Source organism: Cornus florida, unplaced genomic scaffold (genome assembly GCF_030987335.1).
Source record: "Cornus florida cultivar Cherokee Brave unplaced genomic scaffold, ASM3098733v1 CherokeeBrave_3.0.0_Hap2_Chr02, whole genome shotgun sequence".
Taxonomy (NCBI): Eukaryota; Viridiplantae; Streptophyta; class Magnoliopsida; order Cornales; family Cornaceae; genus Cornus; species Cornus florida.
This window is the reverse complement of record NW_026775572.1, coordinates 109,587,065-109,609,572: the sequence shown is the minus strand read 5'-3', so window position 1 is coordinate 109,609,572 and position 22,508 is coordinate 109,587,065. Positions and strand designations below refer to the sequence as shown.

At 35.2% G+C, this 22,508-nt stretch overlaps 1 pseudogene; it reads left to right on the top strand.

Moving 5' to 3' along the window:
- The first annotated feature begins 503 nt into the window (after positions 1-503).
- The window catches only part of LOC132295544 (protein NRT1/ PTR FAMILY 3.1-like), a 38,958-nt pseudogene continuing 16,953 nt past the window's right edge, over positions 504-22,508 (top strand).

The following is a 22,508-nucleotide window of genomic DNA, read 5'->3' as shown; positions in this document are numbered from 1 at the left end:
AGTCCATGGTCTGGGGTGGCTGGATCCAAAATTTATTTATCAAATCAAACAACTAAAGACTCTGCAATAGGGATACTAGGACTGGATCAGAAAAGTAGCGTTTGAGGCCCAGTGGTTCTGGGCTTGTCAATGCCCACTCCTACAGTGTTTGATGTGGGAGTCCTAGCTAACAGCAGTGGTTTTAGAACCTTAGAAATTAGAATAGAATGGAAGCCACAGATAATTTATATTTATAATTTTCATTTTTTTAATCAGCAAAACAAATTAGCATCTTAAGAATTGATTGGGCCGGTTGATTAGCAATTGGTGGCCGGTTTGTCACTTGTGGAAGATTCGCTATCTGCTGCCCCGGGTATTGCGGGTTGCGGATAGTGGATTGTTTCTCCACCTAATATGATTGGCCCTGGGTCAGGAGGTTTTTTTTTACAAGGCCAAGGCCCGAACAAAAACAAGGCTACACACAGAGCCCAAAACAACCAGATCGGCCAAGCTCATAAGCCAAGCCTAAAACCCAACCCAATCTAACAGTTGCCCTAAGACAAATATAGGCTAAAGAAATCCTCCCGTAACCTTTTCTTTTTCTGTTTTTTTTTTCCCGGAAATTCCCCTAGACTAATGGTGTCTCAGTCAACATGAACATCCGGGGGTTCCATACGCAGAGGCAGTGCCTTTCAAAATCAATCCGGCTCCGGCGGTGGCCTAATGACGGACTGCGGCAGATCCCAATCAAGAACGATCCTTCACCAAATCCAAGGTACGGTTTAAAACCCTTTTTTGTGAACTTCTTTGATCCTTGAAAGCTCGATTGTTGCGTTGGTTCCATATTATAAAATGGAACGAACCCTGGGTCAGGAGGTTCCTTCCGGAGAAATTATGAGGAAATACCTGTGGCCGTGGTGAATTGTCGGTTGCAGTGGCATATTATAAAATTATTTCTCAACTCAAGTGATGATAAATAAACTTAAACCCATGTCAGCAGTGAAACATAGAGTGTCTGGTACACAAATCACTTACAACATCCTTAATTCAGGAGCTTTTGCATTTTTTGAAAAATAAAAATTGGACATGAGTATGGGATAGGGGATAGAGTGGAATGAAATTTTTTTTGGAAGCCTAAAACCAACATTGGAATCTCTATTATTCACTCCTGCATACCATTCAGAGAAACACGTCTCTGAAACTTTTCTCTTTCTGTTGCTACAAACAAAAATCCTTTCAGTGAAATTGATTCCATTGGAGTAGTTGATAAGGTTAGTTGTTGTGAAATGACCCAAATAGCACCCAAGTATGATTGAAAAATAATTTCCATAAATGGCAACTTTTGATGTATTCCATAATTTCCATAAATGACAACTTTTTGATTATTCCATAATTTCCATTGTACTTTGTTGTTACAAAGAATTGATTTTACACCTCAATTAATTCCATTGGAGTAGTTGGTAAGGTTAGTTGCGTGTCAAATTGAATACTTTCCATAAGTTCCTAACACCAAATTAAAGGTGTGGGCGGCTTCAATTTTATCTAGGGCTTGGATTAGTGACCCATCCCCATGGTACTACCAAATCTTATCAAGAAGAAAGTTGCCATGTTGGTAAATCAAAAAGTTAAAAGGGGTTATACCAAGAAAGAATTGAGAAATAGAATATCCCGTACATGGGTTTAGTAGATAAAAGGGTAAATTCAAATGGAGTAATCGACTTCACCAAGTGCTGAAATATCTGAATTTAAATAATATGTATGATTTATTAGTGATATCATGTATTCAGAATTTGTAAATCACTCGAAAGTTCAAAATAACTAGAATGCCCAATAGGCATTGTATATAAACAAAATTGGAATCATTTGAAGAGATAAATAGGTGCACTAGGAAGGTTAATTAAGATGAATACATCAAAAAAAAAAGGGAATAGTAAATGAAAAAAAAAGCTCCATTCCTAACATACAAATGATTGATTTCAAGTTGAAATATACGAATGCTATGTCTCTTACTTTTCTATGTCTTACTTAATAGTGCCATTTGAGCATGATAAGTGAAGAATTGATAGATGCTGTTATCTAATATATACATAAACTTAGCTGATTTCAAACTGTGTCAGTTGTACTTAACTGGAGTTGGGGCTATGGTGGTGATTATCATTTATTGGGAACTATGCCCTCCTATGGCTATATATCATGTGCTATTTCAGTTCTTTCCATGTGTGTTATACATATATTTTCTTTTCTTTGCTACTAAAATTGCAATGTTGGTTGGCACTGGACACTCCAATGCTACAGAAACCGTTTAAGCTTCGGTTATCATGCCGGTGGTCATGTCTTAACTTAGTGTTAGGTTTTTATGGAGTGGTCTGCTTTTGGATGTTATGTGGTTCTATAAGGTTCGTGATGTTTACTTGCTTTTGCTGTTGGATGATCTTGTAATGGAATGTTGGCTTTTTGTTTGCCAAGTTAAAAAAAAAAAAAAAAAAAGGTTTTTGGAAAAAGCCAAAGGCAATTAAATCAACTAGTTGAAAAAAAGTAAGCTAATAGCTAGTGGCCGGCTCTTCGGGTTGTGATAACTGAAAAAAAAAAAAAAAAAAAAAAAAAAAAAAAAAAAAAAAAAAAAAAAAATGGGCTGATGAGAACGTGGTTGAGGACATCATTGACAAAGGAGGGTGGGCAGTGTACAAATTCTCAAATTTTCACTTGGCATGACTTGTATATTTGACTGAATTAAGTATATTTTTTATACTATTATAATGATTCCCCACTATATATATATATTGCTTTATCTTGCCTTGTTACCCATTGCAGTGAATTGGTGGATAGATGTCATTCTCACATTAATAAATCATATTCATATATGTCATTCCCATATTAATAAATCACAATGAATGATTTATTTTAACTGATGTATATTTCAATTCAAAATGAAATATATGAATGCAATTTAAGTAAATGTTATAATAAGAATTGAAAATTATGTAATAGTGCTCAATAATCTATTTATAATAATAGTGAGGACTTACTCTTTCATGTCTCAAATAGATTAGAAACACATATCAATAACTATATACAATATCACTATATATAAATAACAAAAAAAAAATTGTATTTGTTATCAGCTTCATGGGGGTAAGAACCTCTTACCAGAAATGCCAAATATAAAGAGATTAAAAAACAGCCTAAAGACAGTAATTCTGAAATAGGGATGGACTAAGACCCTTTTACCAAAAATGGTAATAATATGCCTATATATGTTGGGTATGTAAGTCATGTATCAACTTTAAAGAAGTGCTTATTTCTGACTTCTAATACAACTCTTCTATTTTGAAGCTCATCTCAAACGAAACCAAGAGAGAATTTTGTGTCCGTTGCTTTCACAGTGACCAAGAGAGAATTTAGTATTCTGAAGCTCATCTCAAAAAAAAAGAAGTGCAGAGAACTTGTGAAGATATGGACCATGTAAGTGTCATTCTCTCATCTAAATTAACTCTTTGATTTTTTAACACGATCATTGCTCTTTTCTTTCACATATTTGGACCAAATGTAGCAATATTTTGCTGTCAATCTTAACTTTTCACTCTGTAATCTTAAACTTACCTTTGAAATTGCTGCTTCAACTACATATCTATGTGTAGTTAAATTCTTAAGTGAGTTTATAATGATGATCATGTTAAAAAACCAAGAGAGAATTGGGTTATAAGCCTATAAGATCTCTATATATAATCTATATTTAACCCATATATAACCCAAAGATTGATCACAAACACGATCATCATTATAAACTCACTTAAGAATTTAAGCACACATAGATATGTAGTTGAAGCAGCAATTTCAAAGGTAAGTCTAAGATTACAAACTGAAAAGTTAAGATTGACAGCAAAATATTGCTACATTTGGTCCAAATATGTGAAAGAAAAGAGCAATAATCATATTAAAAAATCAAAGAGTTAATTTAGATGAGAGAATGACACTTACATGGTCCATATCTTAACAAGTTCTTTGCACTTTTTTTTTTTAGATGAGCTTCAGAATACTAAATTCTCTCTTGGTCACTGTGAAAGCAACGGACACAAAATTCTCTCTTGGTTTCGTTTGAGATGAGCTTCAAAATAGAAGAGTTGTATTAGAAGTCAGAAATAAGCACTTCTTTAAAGTTGATACATGACTTACATACCCAACATATATAGGCATATTATTACCATTTTTGGTAAAAGGTTCTTAATCCATCCCTATTTCAGAATTACTGACTTTAGGCAGTTTTTTAATCTCTTTATATTGGCATTTCTGGTCAGAGGTTCTTACCCCCATGAAGCTGATAACAAAAAAAACAGATCATTTACAATAATTTTTTTTTTGTTATTTATATATAGTGACATTGTATATAGTTTTTATTGATATGTGTTTCTAATCTATTTGAGACATGAAAGAGTAAGTGACCACTATTACATAATTTTCAATTCTTATTATAACTTTTACTTAAATTGCATTCATATATTTCATTTTGAATTGAAATATATATCAGTTGAAATAAATTCATTATGATTTATTAATATGGGAACACAGTTGTTAAAGGCGCCAAAGGCGCGCGCCACCTTGACGCCTTGATTGACTTAAGGCGAGTGATTTGGGATAGGCGCGCGCCTCTTAGACAAAGGCACAAGGCTACAGGCGAGATGCAGGCGCGCCTGTGTGAAAAATGGGTTTTTTTTTTTAATTATCTTGGTTGTGTTACTTGTATCTGTTTTTAATTTGTTTATTTGTTGTTTTTATTTGTTTATTACAAAATCTACACAACTTGCAAGTTAAAAAGCATAAAAAAAAAAAAAAAAAAAAAGAAAAAGAAAAGAAAAGAAAAGAAAGGAATAAAAGAGCAAAAGGAAAGTGGAAAGAAGAGAGTCAAGACTGAAGAGACAGAGAAGAGAGAAGTACGAGTGATCTGCGAAGCGCCGAAGACTGGATCTGCCAGATCTGCATCTGCGCCGAAGCCTGGTAAGTTCTCCTTCCCTCTCTTCTTCTTCTTTTTCTCAGTTCTCGGCAATTTTTTTTTTTTTTTTTCTCTTTTCTTCTTCTTCTTTTCTTCAGTTTTTCTTCTTCTCTCGGCTCTAGTGACTCTAGTCACTCTCTTGCTCTTCTTTTTATTTTTTTATTTTTTATTTTTTATTTTATCTTGCTTTGAGCTGAGTCTAGGCTCTTCTTCTTTTCATTTTTTTTTCTCTATTCTTCCTTGTGCCGAGTCTAGGCTCTTCTTTTTATTATTATTTTTTTTTCTTCTTTGAGCCGAGTCTAGGCTCATTTTTTTTTTTCTTTTCTTTGAGCCGAGTCTAGGCTCTTCGTTTTTATTTATTTATTTATTTATTTTCTCTATTCTTCTCTCTTGGCTCTTTCTAGTCTCTTCTCTTCTTTTATTTTTTTATTTTTTATTTTTCCTCTATTCTTCTTCTCTCGGCTCTCTCTAATTTAACTTTCCTATTTCTAATTTTGTGGATTTAATAGGATATATTCCCAATGATATATGAGTGTAGCTGATATTTTTAATTTGTTTATTTAATGGATTCTAGTAATCTAGTTCGTTGATTCAACTTAATTGTGTCGCAATTTATTTTGCCTCATCTTTCTAATATGCCGATAATTAGTGAATAATGATAATTAGTGAGATAATGATGTGTTGGCAGTTGGCTTACTCACCTAAATTTGTCCAAAAAAAATAATCCGAATCTCTTTACTTCATACTTTATATAGAACAATCAATGCGTTTCTGCTTTGTGCATGAAATTTCTTTAGTTGAACACACTTGGATCATCACATCACCCATTCCTTGTAATCCCAATTGCACAGTCTCTCACACACACAACTGCAGGTCTTCATTGCATCATTAAATTAACCTTGTCACCAATATAAGATCAAGGTTGAAGGTGCATCAGTCTACACTTACCAAATTTGGTTTTTTCTGGTCTGTGCAAATACAAAACCACAGGAAAAGCAGAGTTACAAACTTACAAGAATATATATGGACAGGGGTAATGAAATTAACTAATATATATACATATTATTTTAATATTGGTTCGTAGACTTACATCTAGCAAACATGGATATCAAGGTTTTGGCATCTTTATGTTGAATATTTAACTTAAGTAATTTATTTAGTTGACTTTTGCATCTTTATATATACTATTGCATCTATAATACTTTATTGGGTGGGTTTTGTTTTTTTTTTTTTTCAACGTGCGCCTTGGTTCAGTCGGGCGTGCGCCTCACCTTGCGCCTTGCGCCTCAGGCTCCAGGAGGCATTTGCGCTTTTGTGCTCCTTGAGCCTTTAACAACTATGTATGGGAATGACATATATGAATATGATTTATTAATGTGAGAATGACATCTATCCACCAATTCACTGCAATGGGTAACAAGGCAAGATAAAGCAATATATATATATATAGTGGGGAATCATTATAATAGTATATAAAATATACTTAATTCAATCAAATATACAAGTCATGCCAAGTGAAAATTTGAGACTTTGTACACTGCCCACCCTCCTTTGTCAATGCTGTCCTCAACCACGTTCTCATCAACCCATTTTTGTTTTTTTTGTTTTGTTTTGTTTTTTTTTTTTTTTTTTTTTTTTTTTTTTTTTTTTTTTTCCATTTTCCGCTATCACAGCCGGCTTTTTTTCAACTAATTGATTTAATTGCCTTTGGCTTTTTCCAAAAACATTATTTATTTATTTTTATTTATAACCTGGCAAACAAAAAGCCAACATTCCGTTACAAGATCATCCAATAGCAAAAGCAAGTAAACATCACGAACCTTATTGAACCACATAACATCCAAAAGCAGACCACTCCGTAGAAACCTAACACTAAGGGCCCGTTTGATTTCCTACTTCAGCGTTGAATGCAGAAGATGGTAAGTGATTTTTAAAAATAAGTGCGTTTGATAAAATTTTAGGAAACCGCTTAATATGGTAGACCGCTTAAAAGAGGCCAAAATTTTTAGCGAGAGGTTTGCTTATCGCTTATCGCTTATCGCTTATCGCTTATAGCAGAAGACGGTAAGTGATTAAGTTTTAAAACTATTTTTTTAATGACTACTCTACCCTCAAATAATCACGCTCTCTCATCTAGACTTCTCTTTGCAATTTCTTTAAAATTCTCTTTGCGATTTCTATCTGCATCTGGAAATAGAGTGAGTTATCTCGTTGAAAAACTCTTCCATATATATTTGGTTGCTTGTTACTTTTTTTTTTTTTTTTTTTTACTTTTACATTATAGAACAAATTCTTTAAAAAATATATAATTTTACCAAATTCCCAAAATAATAATTCTACGTATTATATTATAAACACGTCTCTTTGGTTACCTATTCAAATTGATTTAACACCAGTATTTATATAATAGAATTCTATTTCTAGATTAGAATTATTTTTCACCTACTTTCTTTAATATTTTTAACATCCTTTTCGATACCATACATAAATATTATATTATTCAAAGCCCATATATAATAGAATTCATTCCTGGATAAGAATTCTTTTTCACGTACTTTTTTCGTAACACCCTTTTCAATACCATACATTAATATTATGTAATTAGAAATCAATATATTTAAATTTTACTTTCTTTAATCTTTGTAACACCTTTTTCGATATCCTACCTAACAATTTAACAAATGTTATGTAATCCAAAACCCATATATTTTAAATTTTACTTTTTTTAATCTTTGTAACACCTTTTTCAATATCCTACATAAATATTATGTAATCCAAAATCCATTTATTTTAAATTTTCATCTATTATTTATATAATATAATTCTATTTCTAGATAAGAATTTTATTTTTTTTGTGATTATTTGACATTATTATTTATTGTTAAATTGATATATTTCATTGAGTGAATTAATGTGGTTATTTTATTAATATTTTTATATTATAAATATAAAATTGTTATGAGTACCATATATTGAGGGCAAAAATGTAATCTGTACAACTTTCAAACTTTAGCTTTTGTATATAACAAACAATCTTAATGAATTCAGTACTTAAAATTAAAACATTATCAAATGGGTTTTCAAATTAATATATTCAGCACTTAAAATTTCAGTGCTTAAAATTCAATACTTGAGATTTTTAGTGCATAATTTTCAGTTTTATCAAATAGCACCTAAGTTAAGACATGACCACCGTCATGATAACTGAAGCTTTAACGGTTTCTGTAGCACTGGATTGTCCAGCGCCAACGAACATTGCAATTTTAGTAGCAAAAGATTGAGACGAGTCCGAGGTAAAGGATTCCGTCACTTGCGCCCCTGTCCTTCCAGACAAAGCTGATTTCGTACCCACTAATCCACTTGGCGGACTCAGATCTGCCATCTTACTCACTGCACTTGCCCCCACACCTTTAAGTATCTTATCCCCCTCAAGTCTATGTGTATGAGAACCACTGGAGATAGATTGATGACGTTTACAGCTCTTACTAACCGGAGAAGATCCTTGACTATTAGATGTGGCAGAGGAATCAAATCTATTCCCTTTACCCTTACTTGACTTCGCCTTCCCCTTCTTCCAATCCTTCGACATTTGATCCCAGCATTCCAATGGCAATATCCTGCCTTTAATGGGAGACGTAACCTGAGCACAATTCACAGCCTCATCATACTGCATTGAAGCCACATGGCTCTGAGAAGAACCCGGAAGCACTCCCCCTTCGAGCACAGGAAATTTTTCCCTAACAGGATTAAAGTCCTCAACCACCCTTTTTCCTTGAGTTTCCACAACAGTCAAAGTTTGTATATCAATAGCCCCCGTGGATCCCTCCCCATGACCATCCCCACTAGCACCCCGAGTCAGGTCACCAACACTCAATAAAGCAACCACTGCAGGTAGTAAAGGAAGCACCTGATGAAACCCTGGTGCAGTGGTTCCCATGAAGGACTCCCAAATATCCCACGAGAGTCAATAGGCCATCATTGAAGTTGACGTGACATAGAGGAAGTATTAGGATTACCCAGGTCCTCAGCCCCATCCGAATCAGTGTCGTCAACATACAACCACTTTTTACTTAAGTTGTCACCCTAAGAATCACCCATGTCTTTCTCTGGGTGCCAAAGATACTTCCCAATAAAGCCTTCAACCCCTAACCATCCTCCATACTCTTTTAAATCCATCAGAGAAGAAACCCTCTCTATTGTGCATACTTTCCAGTCATGTCCAATAATACCACATGTATAACAAAAAGGGGGCAACTTTTTATACCTTACTTGAGTCCTCGATTCAACCCTAGTAGGACTGTTAACACAACATGATGGCAAAGGGGCTGCAAAATGTCCAACTCCACTTTAGGTTGCAAGACATGACTATCCGCAACAACCTTTTTTTTACCATCAACCATACTCTTATCGCATAACTCCACCTTTAAGCACCTCCCAAAAGAGGCTGCAATCCGTTGTCCCACCTTCTCTGAAAAGAGATTCGCCTTAACATCCAAAATCTGGACCCAGAATGGGGACACCTGGAACGGAGCTTCAGAAATCAACAGCCCCTCCTCCCACGCCTTAATCACCACCATGTGCCCATTAAACAACCACGGGCAGCCATGAAGAACATTGTGACGAACAAGAGCATCCGGAATAATTAATTGGAATAAGTTCGTCGCCACTTTAAACACTTGAAGTCGCTGTGGAAGGATATTCTAATGTTTGTCTTTTGGCCACAACTTGTTAAATAATTTACCAAAAGTAAATTTTACCCCTACAAGAGTAATGGTTTTAGATGTCTAGACTTTAGCAAAAAGACTACCATTACAAACCTGAACCCCTTGAGCAGTGTCTTCTTCGGATAGCTGAATGGGTTCCTTCTCAGCCGTAGTTTTTTTCCTGAATACTCAGTCGTAGTTAACGTCAAGCCCCTGCACTGATCAAGGACACCTTGCTCCATCACGCCCTCAGGCGAAGAACCCAGACAAAGAAAAACGATAAACACAATCACACACTACCGTGGATACAGAGAAAAGAAAATATATGTATAACACACACATGGAAAGAACTGAAATAGCACATGATATATAGCCATAGGAGGGCATATTTCTTGATAAATGATAATCATCACCATAGCCCCAACTCCAGGTAAGTACAACTGACACAGTTTGAAATCAGCTAAGTTTATGTATATATTAGATAACAACATCTATCAATTCTTCACTTATCATACTCAAATGGCACTATTAAGTAAGACATAGAAAAGTAAGAGACATAGCATTCGTATATTTCAACTTGAAATCAATCATTCGTATGTTAGGAATAGAGTCTTTTTTTTTCATTTACTATTCCCTTATTTTTTTTTTATTTTTTTTTTTGATGTATTCTTCTTAATTAACCTTCCTAGTGCACCTATTTATCTCTTAAAATGATTCCAGTTTTGTTTATGTACAATGCCTATTGGGCATTCTAGTTATTTTGAACTTTCGAGTGATTTACAAATTCTGAATACATGATATCACTAATAAATCATACATATTATTTAAATTCAGATATTTCAGCACTTTGGTGAAATCGATTACTCCATTTGAATTTACCCTTTTATCTACTAAACCCCATGTACGGGATATTCCATTTCTCAATTCTTTCTTGGTAGAACCCCTTTTAACTTTTTGATTTACCAACATGGCAACTTTCTTCTTGATAAGATTTGGTAGTACCATGGGGATGGGTCACTAATCCAAGCCCTAGATAAAATTGAAGCCACCCACACCTTTAATTTGGTGTTAGGAACTTAAGGAAAGTATTCAATTTGACATGCAACTAACCTATACCAACTACTCCAATGGAATTAATTGAGGTGTAAAATCAATTCTTTGTAACAACAAAATACAATGGAAATTATGGTATCACAGGATTCTGGCTTGAAACAGCAGGAGGGAGTTGAGGAGCAGGTGGTGGGGGAATAGTAGAAGAACAAGGCAGGGGTGCATGGTGAATAGATCGAGAGGAGGCTAGGTGTTAGCGGAAGGATGGATAGGTGGTAGAGGAGGAGGAGGGGGAGGAGCTTGTTTTCTCTTTACTCAAAAGATTCAACTGCAAAAATTAATAAAAATTGTTTTATCTTTAAAATAAATAAAATAATAAGTAAATAAACAAAAATATCGTGACTTGAACAAAGAACAAGAAATTTTACTAATGGACAAGTATAATACACAACAATGCACACAAGTATTTGGACACTTTACAACACACCCACAACAAAGCCTTGTATATAATTGCTGAACCACACCAGTTTGTGCCGGTGCTTGGAGGGTAGAGGTTGTGAAATGGCTTTGAGGGTATGCTTGAGTTTGTATATCTTTGTGGGTGATGGTGTCCATTGAATGAAATCATTGGGTCTTCATTATAGGCTTATGTTTAGGCTTTTGTTTAGGGATTTGATTTTTATTCTCTTTCCATATTTGTAATTTTCCACTTGTATATAATTTTCCATTCACTATAGTAACAACCGATGGTGAGAAAAGAAAAATCAGAAAGAAGAGATGGGTTACCTGTCATGTGATCGGATGCCCCTGAATCAATGATCCAAGGTGTAGAAGATGAAGCATGGAGCCACGTATTACTTGAAGTAACAATGGTAGCGATGCAGGAGGGCTAATTTGCACGCTCATGCTTTACCAGAGAATCATAGTCGGCTTTGGAGAGAATGACTTGTTCATTCACAGGAGTGGGAGTAGTCTCCTCCGAAAGGGAAGCTTGATTAACCCAAGCTGGCTTGCCATGAAGAGCCCAGCAAAAGTCAACAGAGTGATTGTTTTGGCCACAATGAGTATAATTCTTGCTGTCGCAACCCCCTCAGCCGCCACGAGTACCACGGCCTGCGTTGGAAGGACCTCTGCCCTCTCGCCCTCCGCGGAAAGTATCATGTTGCTCAGTAGGAACAACAAGAGCAGAGTGGTTGTCCTTCTCAATCACAAGGGCATGAATAGATGCTCTTTGAACTTAGTTAAAGTCTCACTTGCCATGGGTATCTCCTTGCCAGACAAAATCTGCAAACTGATCGACGCGAGTTCGGGTTTAAGTCCAATAAAAATTTTACCACCCGAAACTCCTCCCTGTGCCCTTTTTGTTGTTCTATGTTTGTAGTCAATGGTTAGTAGACATTCAATTCTTCCCACACGCCCTTCAGTTTTGAGTAATAATCTTCAACAGAACGATCTCCCTGCTAGTGATTAAAAATATCCTTATACAACAGATAAATACGAGAAATATTTTTCTCTGAAGAATACATGTTCCTGAGATTTTCCCAAATATCTTTGGCAGATTTTAAGAATGACACGTTGTTGAAGATCTCAGGCTCCAAGCTGTTCCATAACCAAGTCATAATATAACATCTTCTTTCTCCCAAGCCTCAATAATCTTTTCATCACTGGTGGGTTTGGTTGATTTAACATATGACAGTTTTCCTCGAGCCCGTAAGAACACCTCTACGGCTCGAGACCATTGAAGGTAGTTTGAGCCTTTCGGTTTGGTGCTAGTAATTGACCCAATAAGATAGGATTCTTTGGTATCCATCACAAGAGCTGCTGAACAAATGAGATATAGTAGCGAGCGGGAGCCGAGATAAGAGAACCAAGATCTAGCCAAGATAGACCCGAGAGAAATTATAGAGGAGAGAGCCGAGGAGGGATCCGAGAGAGATTACCGAGACGAGAACTGAGATCACCGAGAAGAGATTGCTGAGAGAAAGCCGAGATGGAATCAAGATCGGAGAGTCTAAATTAGACTAAAGAAAAAAAAAAATTTAAAGAGGGATCGATTTCTGCTCTAATACCATGTTGAGAGAGAAAGAGAGAGAGAGAGAGAGAATATATGAAATCGTATATATTATTGAGTGAGTAATACAATAATACAAAGATCTAGCCGAGATAAACCCGAGAGAAATTATAGAGGAGAGAGCCGAGGAGGGATCTGAGAGAGATTGCCGAGATGAGAACTGAGATCACCGAGAAGAGATTGCTGAGAGAAAGCCGAGATGGAATCAAGATCGGAGAGTCTGAATAAGACTAAAGAAAAAAAAAAATTTAAAGAGGGATCAATTTCTGCTCTGATTCCATGTTGAGAGAGAGAGAGAGAGAGAGAGAGAGAGAATATATGAAATCCTATATATTATTGAGTGAGTAATACAATAATACAATGGTGTTTATATAGGAGAGGCTACGGGAGTAGGTAAGTGGAGAACAAGTAAACCCTATACATGGTAATTCTATATATGGCTATGAGGGGTAGGCGATAACTCATACAATACTGTTGTACAACACACTTCAAACTAACTTTCTTTCTAAAACTTTCTTAAAATCCCCAAGTGCCTTGCTTATATAAAAAAAAAATGATGGCGTGTCCCTACCGTGTCCAAATATATATGGTGTGTCCGACGCGTGTCCATGCCGTGTCCGAATATTCAAAAAAATAAAAAATATCCAAACATGTTTTTTGGCGTGTCCGACGCGTATCCGTGTCCAACACGGATTCTTTGCCTTTTTAGGCGTGTCCGTGCCTCCTAGGTTCCAATCTTAGTTTCAAGGAGTCCAACACAATTAAGATGATTTTCCATCAAGAAGTTTTTAATTTCTCTTTGTCTTGAGGGATTGTTCACCCCTCACATTTCAAGCAGCAAAAATTGTTACTTTGTTGGGGTTTGTAGGTCCTCAAAGAACCTATTATAAGCCTTTTTGGATGCAGACTGAGCTGCCTTAGCAACTCTTCTAGCATTATTTCTCAATTACTTTCTCTCCTTAGGAGTGATTCTTGACTGACCATCAAGTGCAGTACAGTCATTCTCAGAAACAGTGAAGTATGTCAAAGGAGCTTTTCCATTTGAAGTTTTAATGGTGATTTGGCCCTCCTTAGATGCATGGCAAAACAGGACACTGAATCTGTTAGAGGACTGGGATGATGAAGATTTAGAGGATGAACACTTGTTAGAAATAACATGGACCCGTGGTGGAGGATAATCATTGGATGTAATCATTGCCCCACTGGCACGTCTTTTGGCACTGGAATGGGATCCAGGGTTAGATGGTGAGGTTTGAGGAACTGGGAGTGGTGGAATAGGCTGAAGAGGGTTCCACTCACAGGTCATGGTACAACAGATGTGTCCTTCTGTTGGAAAGAAGTATTGTTAAGCAGGGGTAGGTCCATACCATTAGAAACAGATGTGGGCTTATGGTGGGAGGATGGATTCTCAAGGTTAGCTAGTGTGCCCTTAACAATATCAAGAACAGGGGACGTCTTTTTTACCCGAGTCCACTGCCTCAGAGGTTGTCCCTTATTTGGTTGTTGAATTGGCACCCAACATTTGGTAGATTTATTGCATTTTGAATCTGGATGATTAAAACAATTGAATATCGTGCAAAACTGTGGTTTCCATTGGTATGTAACATCAATATTGATGAACTTATCCTTCCTCACTTTCAATAAGACAGAATCACTCAGCTCCTGAGATGCTTTTACCTCGATGCAAATCCTAGCATAGGAAAGTCTTTTTCTGGTCTCGGTCATACGTTATTTTTTTTTTGGTCTCGGTCATTTTGATCAGCAGAGAGTGGTGTGTCAATGGCACTAACAATACTGCTTAGGCCTTTGTTAGTCCATGGACCCTCATCTAACACATTAACACATGCCTGCAATCAGTTTCATTTCTAAAATTGAAAATTAGAAAGCCTGATGCAATTCCAACTGTGTCCACTAGGCCTTTAGAAGTCCATAGATTTTTAGCAATGGTACTGACCGATTTAAAATGAAGATTCTTCTAGAGAAAGAAGCCAATAAGGCAGCTTTTTCATTCCAGAGTGCCTTCAGATTTAGTACATGGTGGTGGATCCACATAAGTCCTGCCATTATTGGTAACTGGCTGAAGAAATTCAAAATGGAGTTTGGAAGGGGCTTTAACATGAGACCAGAGAGGGGGAGTAAGGGTGGTATAGGAAAGGGATGGGTGTGATGTGTCAGGAGGTGTGATTAGAGATGGTGGCAGAGAGTCCTGCTAGGTAGGTGGTAAGGCTGGGTGAGACATACCAAGCCCCCATGGTGGTTAGGTGTCTCAAGATTTGGGAAAGAAAGGTTGTTCACAATGGGAAAGGGGTTGGTCAGAGAGAGCCTTAGCATGAACACATTCAGTGTATGTGCAGCAGCATAATGAGAATTTAAAGTGTCTTGTAAATGAGAGATTACCTTCAAAAGCTTGTTAATTTTCTTTTGCAGCTCAATAGGATGCTTGAAATCTTTATAGATCTGAATCTGTCGTCAAAGAAGTTTAATTTGGTTCCTTAAGCTCTTCGGAGAGTTTAATTTTTGCTCGTGGTGTGATGCAGATTTCTTAAGCCACATGCAATTCAAGAAGCCACAAGAAGAACCCAGAAGCTGCAAGAAGATGCTAGAAGCAACCAACCACCGCCATGGAAGGTGCCGTGAAGAACCATCCAGTGTAAGTCAACCTTGACAGGTTTTACTCGTTTTGAACACTTATTTACCGCCTATAAATAGATTGTATCATATGAAGATATGGTAATATATGCACCTTTAATTTTTAGTTAATAACTAAAAATTAACTCACTCACTAGCCTTTTGAACTTTTTGATTGCTTTTGTAAACTTTGAATACATGTAACATGCAATTAACTTTGCTTTTGTAAGCTATCCGGTGCCTGGTCATACAAGAACTCAAGATATCCAATAAGCATGAAGGCCTCAGAGATGCCATGAAGGGCGGACTATGGCACGAGCCAAAAGACAGTGATAGACCGGGGCATAGTCCGCCCTTCATGGCATCTCTGAGGCCTTCATGCTTATTGGATATCTTGAGTTCTTGTATGACCAGGCATCGGATAGCTTACAAAAGCAAAGTTAATTGCATGTTACATGTATTCAAAGTTTACAAAAGCAATCAAAAAGTTCAAAAGGCTAGTGAGTGAGTTAATTTTTAGTTATTAACTAAAAATTAAAGGTGCATATATTACTATATCTTCATATGATACAATCTATTTATAGGCAGTAAATAAGTGTTCAAAACGAGTAAAACCTGTCAAGGTTGACTTACACTGGATGGTTCTTCACGGCACCTTCCATGGCGGTGGCTGGTTGCTTCTAGCATCTTCTGGGTTCTTCTTGTGGCTTCTTGAATTGCATGTGGCTTAAGAAATCTGCATCACACCACGAGCAAAAATTAAACTCTCCCAAGAGCTTAAGGAACCAGGTTAAACTTCTTTGACGACAGATTCAGATCTATAAAGATTTCAAGCATCCTATTGAGCTGCAAAAGGAAATTAACAAGCTTTTGAAGGTAATCTCTCATTTACAAGACACTTTAAATTCTCATTATGCTGCTGCACATACACTGAATGTGTTCATGCTAAGGCTCTCTCTGACCAACCCCTTCCCATTGTGAACAACCTTTCTTTCCCAAATCTCAAGACACCTAACCACCTGTGTTACCTGGACTCGTCGTTTCCAGCGAGGGTGTCCGTGTCGACACGACACGGACATGGACATGGACTTGGGATATGCGTCCGACCTTGTACGGTCAAGATCGGACACGGTCGTTGAAGAAAACCCTTGTTTCAATGGTCAGAAATTACTGGTTTCACCGCGATTTTCAGGAAGAAGGTTTTGGAGAAGACGAGGTTCTTCATGCGTTGGTTTTGCATAGAAACCTACCCAATTTGGCGCGTCTTGTTCACGTTCTCACGCGTAAACAAATTTCAGCCGACAGCTGCCTCATTGAGAAACGTGTGTATATATATATGGTAGTAGTATATGTATATGGTAGTATATATATATATAATAATAATAAAAATTATGGTTAGTGGGTTACCAGTTGTAACCCACTCACCAGAATTATGTTGACCGTTTTAAGATAATTAGATAAGTATAAATTTACATTTTTAACCTTATAATTAAACCATTTGTTGCGTTTTTGCCCCTTCAAAAGATCTGAGTGTTCTTTTCTTTCTTCCTTCTTGTGTGTGTATATATATATATATCTGTGTGTGTGTGTGTGTGTGTGTGTGTGTGTGATTTTTGACAAGAATAACCCTATTTATTTAAGGCAGAGACTATCGTCTATGGTGGACCGGTGGTTAAAGACTCTGGTTGTGCTAGGAGAATGATACTCACGTGGGATCTGCCTGATTCCTTCATATGGCCGCCGGCAGAGCCTCCAGACTGATGAGCACGGTGCGCCTAGTGCGTCACCTGCGTCGCCACTTGGAACCAGATGATCTTTGGCTTAGACTTCTTTAGTTTAGGAAACGCTAGACTGAATACGTCTTGATCCATCTGTAAGGCCTTATGGGCTGTTTAACTTATGGGTTGGCCCATTGGTTGAGGCTTTGGCCTGTTGTAAATTGTTTCTTTCAATACAATACATTTACCTTCCCAAAAAAATAAAAAATAAAACCTATTTATTACTTTTCCTTTGTAAGTTAAAACAATTATGTAATTTTGTATTCATGGAAAATATTATCTCCAGTTTTATTTTATTTTCTTTTTTGTTTTTCCCTCTCTGTTTTTTTTCAGAGTTTATATTGCCGGCCAGCAGTGCAAGAAACACTGTGAGATTGCCCAACACTGTGGCCCAACACTGTGGGTCACTTTTTGTCCATTAAAATAATAATTTAGACAAGGTTATTTTTGAGCATTGGGATTTGTACATTATTTTATCATCATCAATACAACAAAATATATACAAATTTGTTACAATAAAATACACAATAGTTTATAACTTTACATGTATACTTATTTATTAATATTAATGCTTGTTTTTAAAAAATATAAAGGACAATGATCAAAAGATAAGACTTATTTGTTTTGACTTTTTAAAGTGGACAACTAATATGAGAAAATAATAAAAGGTTTTTTCCATAATTAAATCTCATAAATCCATTAAAAAGGGTAAATAAATACTTATGCCTTTTTTATATAACTTCCATATAAAAAATATTGAAAGTAAACTAATTTCACATTAATTACTAATCATGTTTGAGCTAGGTTTATAAATATTCTACAAAATATTATATACATTGTATTTAAATTAATTAACTTTTTATCCCATATTTAAAGCTCGGTAGCTTACACGTTCACCCACTTGTTGCTAAGAAAATTATTCTCATTAATCATGTTTAAGGGTATAAATATCCTACAAACAAAAAATTAAATTTATATTACTTAAGTTTCGTTTCTATTTAAATCTCACATACCCAATTATTAGTAAGATAATTATATAAATAATTACACATTAAATTATTTATTTTATTTACAAAAATATTAGAATAAAATTAAGTATTTAACTAAAAAAAAAAGCTTATAGTTAAGCATTTAACTATATAATTCAACACATGGAATTAAGAAGGTTACACTTAGTACAGTGATTCATATACAAAAATATTAGAATAAAATTAAGTATTTAACGAAAAAAAAAAAAAAAAAGCTTATATTTAAGCATTTAACTATATAATTAAAAACATTGAATTATATTTGTCCTAATTAAACACATTGAATTAAGGAGGCTATAATGGTATAGTAATCCTACATGACTATATAATTAAATACATGAAATTAAGGAGGCTATACTAGTATAGCGATCCTATATAACTATATAATTAAACACATGAAATTAAAAATCTCATTATATAAATAATTACACATTAAATTATTTATTTTATTTACAAAAATATTAGAATAAAATTAAGTATTTAACTAAAAAAAAAAGCTTATAGTTAAGCATTTAACTATATAATACAACACATGGAATTAAGGAGGTTACACATAGTACAGTGATTCATATACAAAAATATTAGAATAAAATTAAGTATTTAACTAAAAAAAAAAAAAGCTTATATTTAAGCATTTAACTATATAATTAAACACATTGAATTATATTTGTCCTAATTAAACACATTGAATTAAGGAGGCTATAATAGTATAGTAATCCTACATGACTATATAATTAAATACATGAAATTAAGGAGGCTATACTAGCATAGCGATCCTATATAACTATATAATTAAACACATGAAATTAAAAATCTCATACTAGTTTAGTGATCCATATATAACTATATGGTTAAACACATTGAATTAAGGAGGCTAAAATAGTATAGTAATCCTATATGACTATATAATTAAAGACATGGAATTAAAAATCATACACTAGTATAGTTATCTATATATAACTATAGAATCAAACACATTGAATTAAGGAGGCTATACTAGTATAGTGATCCTATATAACTATATAATTAAACACATGGAATTAAAAGTTAACTAACAAGACTATAGTGATCACTGATCAATTGATAACTATATAATAATTGAACTCACGATACTATAATAATCATTACTTTACCATTGAGACTATGGTAATGAATAGATAAGTATATAGTAATTGAACTTATGAGACTATAGTAATCAATAGTTAACTAATAAGACTATAATAATCACTAATCAATAGATAACTCTATAGTAATTGAGTTCATGAGACAGTAATCAATAGATAATTATATAGTACTTGAGAGACTATAGTTATCAATTGAGTTAGATAATGAAATATTTAATTAAGAATAATTGCTTACATTATAGGTAAAGAAATAAAATATTTATTATTAAATTAATGTTGCTAATTCTATACGCTAATTTTGTGACTTCACATCATCATTTAATTAAGAATAATTGCTTACATTTATAGGTAAAGAAATAAAATATTTATTATTAAATTAATGTTGCTAATTCTATACACATCATCACAGATTCACAAGTATGAAAGTTGTTTGAATTTCAACTTAATATATAATATTAGATTTTATATCAATCAAAAGGCCTGTTTGGGGGTGATGGCTTAGTCAGTCATTAAATGCGACTGTGACATATTTTGTAGCTCAAGAAGTGCACCATTCTTACACGCCAGAAGAGCTCCAGCCACCTGCGCCATTTTCATCTTCTCTCTCTTCAACCTGCACCTACGCCATTTTCATCTTCTCTCTCTTCTTCCTGCACCTACGCCTCTCTTCTTTGTGCACCATTTTTATGTTGCTCCGACCTGTATATTTTTTATGTTGCTATTCTATATACTCTGATTTGCAAGACTGCAACACAAACAACCCTTGAACAGGTATATATATCTTCTCCGTCTGATTATACAACTGAATCAACCCATACTTGTATAATTTTATTTTATGCACCTCCAAGACAGAGTTGTTGGTACTTGCTTACTTGGTAATTAGTGGCACTTGGCAGTTGGTATTGTTGCTATTGCCTATGGGTAATCTGTTAATGAACTTAGTGTATGACTTTATGATATGAATGATATAATTATGGACCTTAAGGTTTTAAAGTTTAAAGTCTTTGAATTCATTATGAAATTCTAAACTCTAAAGTCCTAAGATTCCTAAGTTTCTAACATCTCTGTCTTTAATCTTTATACAGTTCTACTCAACAATTTTGCATTTGTTTATTTTTTCCTATTTTTTCATAAGTTCAATAGTTCATAACAATATGTTAATGTCAATATAAATTTTAAATAATATTTCAGCCTTTTCAGATGCAAACTTTTGAAGTGCAGAGTCTGACTGTGGGCCTGTGGTGTTGTATCTTTATGCTGTGAGACTGAAGAGTGACGACTAAAATCCGAATCTATGTGGTGTAAGTGTGAGAATTCAGACAATTGACTCAATTCAATAAGGTACTTATTTAGTTATTTAACTTATTTAACAATTATGAATTAACATAATCTCTTACTTATTTATCTTGTTAGTTGCTGCCTGCTGCCTTATGCCATGCTTAGTTGCCTATATGATTAAATCTATCAAACTATCACTAATATGATTTTTCATTTTTTAATATTTTGTATGCTGTGTCCAAGTACCAGTGTCCGAATTTTGGACACTTTTATTCCGTGTCCCTATGTCCTATAATTGAATAGATTGGTGGATTCGACCTCTAGACCCGTACCCGTGTCCGACACCCGTACCCGAGTCCGGGTAACATAGCTAACCACCATGGGGGCTTGGTATGTCTCACCCAGCCTTACCACCTACCCAGCAGGACTCTTTGCCACCATCTCTGATCACACCTCCTGACACATCACACCCATCCCTTTCCTATACCACCCTTACTCCCCCTCTATGGTCTCATGTTGCAGCCCCTTCCAAACTCCATTTTGAATTTCTTCAGCCAGTTACCAATAAGGGCAGGACTTATGTGGATCCACCACCATGTACTAAAACTGAAGGCACTCTGGAATGAAAAAGCTGCCTTATTGGCTTCTTTCTCCAGAAGAATCTTCATTTTAAATTGGTCAGTACCATTGCTAAAAATCTATGGACTTCTAAAGGCCTAGTGGACACAGTTGGAATTGCATCAGGCTTTCTAATTTTCAATTTTAGAAATGAAACTGATTGCAGGCATGTGTTAATGTGTTAGATGAGGGTCCATGGACTAACAAAGGCCTAAGCAGTATTGTTAGTGCCATTGACACACCACTCTCTACTGATCAAAATGACCGAGACCCAAAAAAAAAAAAAAAAATGACCGAGACCAAAAAAAGACTTTCCTATGCTAGGATTTGCATTGAGGTAAAAGCATCTCAGGAGCTGAGTGATTCTATCTTATTGAAAGTGAGTAAGGATAAGTTCATCAATATTGATGTTACATACCAATGGAAACCATAGTCTTGCACGATATTCAATTGTTTTAATCATCCAGATTCAAAATGCAATAAATCTACCAAATGTTGGGTGCCAATTCAACAGCCAAATAAGGGACAACCTCTGAGGCAGTGGACTCGGGTAAAAAAAAAGTCCCCTGTTCTTGATATTGTTAAGGGCACACTCGCTAACCTTGAAAATCCATCCTCCCACCATAAGGCCACACCTGTTTCTGATGGTATGGACCTACCCCTGCTTAACAATACTTCTTTCCAACAGAAGGACACATCTGTTGTACCATGACCTGTGAGTGGAACCCTCTTCAGCCTATTCCACCACTCCCAGTTCCTCAAACCTCACCATCTAACCCTGGATCCCATTCTAGTGCCAAAAGACATGTGCCAGTGGGGCAATGATTACATCCAATGATTATCCTCCACCATGGGTCCATGTTATTTCTAACAAGTGTTCATCCTCTAAATCTTCATCATCCCAGTCCTCTAACAGATTCAGTGTCCTGTTTTGCCATGCATCTAAGGAGGGCCAAATCACCATTAAAACTTCAAATGGAAAAGCTCCTTTGACATACTTCACTGTTTCTGAGAATGACTGTACTGCACTTGATGGTCAGTCAAGAATCACTCCTAAGGAGAGAAAGTAATTGAGAAATAATGCTAGAAGAGTTGCTAAGGCAACTTAGTCTGCATCCAAAAAGGCTTATAATAGGTTCTTTGAGGACCTACAAACCCCAACAAAGTAACAATTTTTGCTGCTTGAAATGTGAGGGGTGAACAATCCCTCAAGACAAAGAGAAATTAAAAACTTCTTGATGGAAAATCATCTTAATTGTGTTGG